Source organism: Vigna unguiculata, chromosome 4 (assembly GCF_037176805.1).
Source record: "Vigna unguiculata cultivar grain cowpea cultivar isolate G323 ecotype 2 chromosome 4, ASM3717680v1, whole genome shotgun sequence".
In the NCBI taxonomy this organism is placed as follows: domain Eukaryota; kingdom Viridiplantae; phylum Streptophyta; class Magnoliopsida; order Fabales; family Fabaceae; genus Vigna; species Vigna unguiculata.
In genome coordinates this window covers 41,256,919-41,262,828 of record NC_140795.1, presented here as the reverse complement: position 1 = coordinate 41,262,828, position 5,910 = coordinate 41,256,919, and the positions used below count along the sequence as shown (strand labels likewise).

Sequence of the window (5,910 nt, the reverse complement as noted above, 5' to 3'; positions counted from 1 at the left end):
TTCATGACAAACCAAATAATTAAAAGAAATAAAAAATAGAATATATATATATATATATATATATATATATATATATATATATATATATATAGGGTTACTTAATTAATTGTGAATATTTTAATAATTTAAACGAGAATGGAGATATGGCGGGGACGAGTATTATGGCGGGGATATGTACATCCCCATACCCAACTGAAAAAGTCGGGGATTCTCCATACCCATACCCATACCCAGTCAATGCGGAGATTCTCGTCAAAACGATAACGGGTTCGGACAATACCCACAAGAACAGATTTATTTGCCATCTCTATGTGGAATGGATTAGAGAAATTAACTAGATGTGAAATGAGCCAAATCGGAACAAATAGACCGCATTACCATCCCATGAATTCTAGAGATTATTTTGCATTCCTAACTAAGAAATTTGTAATCATCTTCGAATCCAAAAATTAATCTTGTAACCAAAACTGATTTCAAATTCTAAAATTGTATTTTGAACTGCATAATTTGATCCAAAACATAATTTAAAATGCATTTTGAATTTAATATATTTGAAATAATGAGAAAAAGGTTATCCGCATGGTAACGTATCTAAAATATATGAAAACAAACACCTCTGAAAGTTACCCTTATACCCATATCTAATTTTTCGACATCTGTCCAATTTGTTGGTTTTTTTGTCATTCTCCTTTCTTAACTCTTTTAACCTTTTTGCTTCCCTTCCCGCTCATCATTTAGGGTTTGTGACATACGAGGATGGTTTACGAATTTCAAAATTCCTTCTTCTTCTCCTCCCTCCTAAACACCCTTTCTGTTCCTCTCACTGTTAAACACCATTCATTTCTGCTCCTTCTCCATTTTTCAGTTCCAAGAAAAAAACGAATTAGTTGTTACAAAATTGGTTGATGTATGTTGTTTTCAATTTGGTTGATCGTGTTGGAATAACGAGGATGATGATAGGGACGAACGCTGGCTTGGGATAGTGTTGTCGTTTCTGTATGTGAGGATTGCGATCTTGAGGTGCTGGCTCCAAGTTTTCGTGTAAAAGGGTATGCTTTTTTTTGTTAGGACCTGTTGTGTGTTATAGATTTTTGTAACGTTTCTTATTCTTCTTTTCCTCTGTACTTTGACGTTTTCTTCTTCTATTGAAGAGTAGATCGAAGACTTTTAAAGACCCAAGACGAAGTTCTCAAGACAGAAGAATGAAAAATCATTATTAAGAGCCACAATTATTATGCTGTGTAAAAAGGTTTGATTTTTATTATTTCTTCATTCTTTTGAGTTTGATTTTGTTATTTATTTTGAGTTACTTATTTCTTCTGCTTTGGTCAAGTAAGATTTCTGAGTTCGTTCGTTTCTTTGAAAGATGTCTCCAAAAAAGCTTTACATCTCATATTGTTCTGCTCAGATGTACGAGTTCCTCATGCCATGGTTTTATTTCCTTTTGAAGAAAGTTGAAGAAAGGTTAAATCTTTAAGGTAATTTCATTATTATCACAACCTAATCGTACTTGAAGCTTTGAACAAGATCTACGGCTGATCAAGTAAGTATTTATTCTAAACTTTTCAAACATGTTAGTGGCTGCTTTCTAAATTCGAATCAGTGTTATGTTTTACGATTCCTCATGCCATGGTTTTATTCCCTTTTGAAGAAAGTTGAAGAAAGTTTAAATCTTTAATGTAATTTTATTATTATCACCACTTAATCGTATTTGAAACTTTGGACATGATCTACGAAAAGTCTGATGATAAGTAAGTATTTATTCTAAACTTTTCAAACATGTTATTGGTTGCTTTCTAAATTCTAATCAGTATTATGTTTTACGAGTTACTCGTGCCATAGTTTTACTCCCTATTGAAGAAAGTTGAAGAAAGGTGGTAATTTTATTATTATCAGTAGATGTTGTTGGATTATGGTTGTGGTTTTTCTTGATGTTGTTATGTTTCATTTTAAATTGGTTTTTATTTAAGGCAGTGGATGCAAGGCTGATACCAGTGAAGCCACTATAATTTTACTTCCTTCAAATATTACAGTTTTTTATCTTGGATTTCTCATAATGATTATAGGCAACGCAGGATAACTATATGCAACTTATGTTGAACAAGTTGTCTCTCTTAAAATGGCAAGAGAAAGCTACAAAGTTGGCCCTTGATGATACAATTTGAATTAACATCACGCCAATTGTCTACTTCAAGGGCTCTTCTATTGCTAATGCTACCAAACTCTGTTACATTACTCACAAAGCAAGATATATATGCTAACTCTAATTTTGTGTTGCTTGTCTTGTGTATGACGAAATTCCATCTAGCTTCTATTGGATTGACAGTTTCTGCTGTAATGCTTAAATTCACGTAATGACTTAGTTAAAAGTATGATCTCTTAAGATATAAGATGAGTAGTGAAAGATATTGATTGATTAATATGTCCAATTTGTGGAGGAATTATAAAAGTGAAGTGAGAGTAAAGATGCTAGGACTGCACCCCAACTATTTGTATTAATTGTATGTACCATTTTGTCAGATTATCATCTTCAGGAATAACAATCATCCTACGAGCATCAACAGGTATCGGTATTGTGGAGGTATATATTTAGCAAAATCAAAGAATATGATTGTCATTCATTTATTGCATGTGAATATATATATATATATATATATATATATATATATATATATATATATATATATATATATATATATATATATATATATATATATATATATATATATATATATATATATATATATATATATATATGCACTACCTACTTCATTCCTATGATGGTTGTTGACTCTCATCACTAAAACATTTGAGTTCAACTTTTGTGTGGAGAACAAGATGGGAGTCAAAGAGAGACTGATACCATTCCAACTCCTATAGTTATGACTTATAATTGATTAAGACTTTGATCCAGATGCAACGGTGGTTGAGATAACCTTTGGTGATCGCCTTGGTGCTCTTCTTGACACTATAATTGAAGCCACTCACTCTCTTTTTACTTTCATTTTTGGATAATGAGTATTACTAGAACTGACTATAACCACTGTTGCAGATGAATGCGTTGAAAGACTTAAGGCTGAATGTTGTTAAGGCAAATGTGTTTTTGGATTCTTCAGGCAAGCACAACAAGTTTTCCATTACAAAAGCGTTAGAACTGTATTCTAGAATCAATTATTTGTTTAAAAGGAATAACAGGAAAAAAAAAAGGATAGGCTTGAAAGTTCTAGATGGCTACTAAACTGGGAAAGCTTCTAATCATGTCCACTATTTACATTGAAACAACGTTCAGAATTGACCAATGTAACCCTTTGTATTGATTGTGTTAATGGAGCTTTGTTTACAGTGATTGTGGTGTAAAAATGGAAGATCCAAAGTTATTAGAGGCAATCTGTTTGACAATTTTGAATAGAATGATTTAGTATCGCCCGATATGTCTCTTCGGAAACTATCATTCTTGTATTATATTGAAGCATGCATGGTTTAGTTTTGGAATTAACAAATTTAATTTGATTGAAAATGGTAGTGAAGAAATAAATCGCCCCCTTTCCTAATAACAGTTTGAAATGAGATGCCCGTGGATAAGCTTAAAATAGTGAAAAAGTAGTGTAACTTACTTGGAGGATCATGTTCCTCTATGCTTTAAACCTTTAAACCATAGGTTCTTTAAAATAGCTTGTAGAAATGATCCACCATATTTCTCCTATTCTGTTGCTGATGTTTTAGTTTGTCCATTAAATATTTTTATAAAGATACTTACTTTCTTTCAATTTTCCGGGGATCTTTCTTGACTGAGTCATCGTGAAGTTTATCTTGGGAAAGACTAAGGGACAGTTGTTGATCAAAGAGGCTTAAAGAAGGGTCAATGGAGGATTCTGTGTCCTTGATTCTTTTTTGTGGGTTTTTAGCAGGTGGGGTTTTGGAGATCCGACGAAGGAGAGGAAGTGATTAAAGTTGAAACTGAAAGCAATGAAAATTTTGTTTGTGCTGAAGTTTGTTAATGTATTTCCAGCATAATACATGTATCACATGAATGGTGCTCAAGCATTTGTCAAATATTTTTAAGATTATGAGATTAATGAAATGATTTATACTCTAATTATCTACTTAAAAACTAAGAAAACTAACTATTAGGTATATTACCCTAAAACCCATATCTACTATTTTGGTGTTCTTCTATCAGAGTTAAAGTTCTACTAGAAAATGCTTGTGGAATTGTTCACTGAATGTATGAATTAACATTCAACTATTGATGGATTGACTTGGTTTTAGGTATATATGCTCACATATTTAGTTCTACATTCAAAGTTCCTTTTTATAAATATGTTTTTAGTTCCTTTTTCTTGATTAATAGGTTGTTCTGGTATGGTTCGAAGTCTGTTGTCAAGTATTCTAAGTGCAGTATCAGGAGGCAATCCACATTTGCTAATGCAGAGGTGATTTTATTTTCTTCTGTCACCTGTCTCTGATGGGTTGTGATCTCAAATCTTGGTTGCTGATTTTTTATCACACTCTCAGTATTTAGAATGAACTGTTGTAGTATGTATTTGCAATTTTCTACTTTCCTTCTGTTTTATACAAGGGAAAGAAAGTAAGGGAAGATATTGGTTTGAAAATTGAATTGGATTGAAGATGGAAGGATAGAAAAATTAAGTCCTTATGTTTACTGTTTTAAAATTCTGTTGTCTGTTCTGTTCTTAAATTTGTTTGTATTTTGATTCATTGGAGTATGAATGTACTCTGTCTGAGTATATCTATGTTTTCTAACTTGGTTTGCAGCCATTCCTTTTATTTTGTGGTTGGCTCAATCAATTACAAGGGCAATTGTAAAAGACTTTTTGATTTTAAAGGTACAGTTTTTGCTGCACTATCTCTTTATTCTGCATAACACAAGTACTAACATAGTTTTATCTGTAAAGGGCCCCTGTCCTAACTGTAGCACTGAAAATACTTCTTTCTTTGGGACTATACTGTTAGTTTCAAGTGGCAATTCCATCAACAATGTCAAATGTGAAAAGTAAGTAGTATAAAACTGGTTTACCCGGCATTGTCCCCACCCTATAATTAGACTAATACTGTGATTTATGATAGATCATTAGTTTAACAACCCAAGTTTATATTTTGCCTCAGCTGTGAAACTAAAATGGTGTATGATTCAAGAACAAGATTGATTACATTATGGAAGGAAGCAGTGCCTAAATTGAGGTACATTAGCATTACATTTCTGGCATGAGAACAACTTCATGTTTGTTTTGTGAGTGGGATTTTTCCTTGTGTTTTTGGGGCTTTTCTGCTGAGACATCTTAATCTAAATGTTATACATATACCTGAAGGTTTAGCTTCATACTATTGTTTTCTGCAATTAGTTGAGGTGGTGAGGGTCAGAAACTACTACTTACATGTGGAAGCTAGAGACTAATTTATGAAGCCAGAAACTCAAGGTCGCTGATTTCTATAGGCCATGAAAGTAATCATTATTCTCACTGTGGTACATCATATATACAAGTACAAGTTGTAATTTTATGAACTTAGTAAACAAATGCAGGATCGTCCATGAAAGAGATGAGTTACATGATTTCTTTTGTAACAAAAAAACAATCTAAGAAAGTTATGAAACTGCCCTGGTGGGGAATTTTTATTTGTTGGCGTGCTTTAGGCTTTTGCAAACTATAATTTTTTGACAAATTTCTATAGAATTTGAAGAAAGAAAACTAGAATAAAATGAGATTTTTTATATAGAAGTCTCACGTATAATATTTTTAAATTATTATTTTTAATTTCTGACCAAGTTAGTTTTAGCTGACGGATAAATTTATTTAATCAATTAATTAATACATCAAGAAGTTTTAAATTAACATATACCCTAATTAATATATATATATATATATATATATATATATATATATATATATA

General features: G+C 31.6%; 1 long non-coding RNA gene across 5 annotated transcripts; it reads left to right on the top strand.

Moving 5' to 3' along the window:
* Positions 1-754: 754 nt before the first annotated feature.
* Positions 755-5,613, top strand: LOC146887200 (uncharacterized). 5 transcript variants are annotated; one of them, XR_014994707.1, is made up of 10 exons: positions 755-1,049; positions 1,157-1,249; positions 1,409-1,543; positions 2,521-2,581; positions 2,839-3,908; positions 4,352-4,433; positions 4,777-4,847; positions 4,917-5,014; positions 5,128-5,202; positions 5,364-5,613. It is a non-coding gene; the product is annotated as an uncharacterized LOC146887200 (long non-coding RNA). The 5 variants fall into 5 exon arrangements; XR_014994709.1 differs by having other exon boundaries at positions 1,409-2,581; positions 2,915-2,953; positions 3,053-3,908; XR_014994706.1 differs by having other exon boundaries at positions 1,409-2,581; positions 2,839-2,953; positions 3,053-3,908.
* Positions 5,614-5,910: the final 297 nt, after the last annotated feature.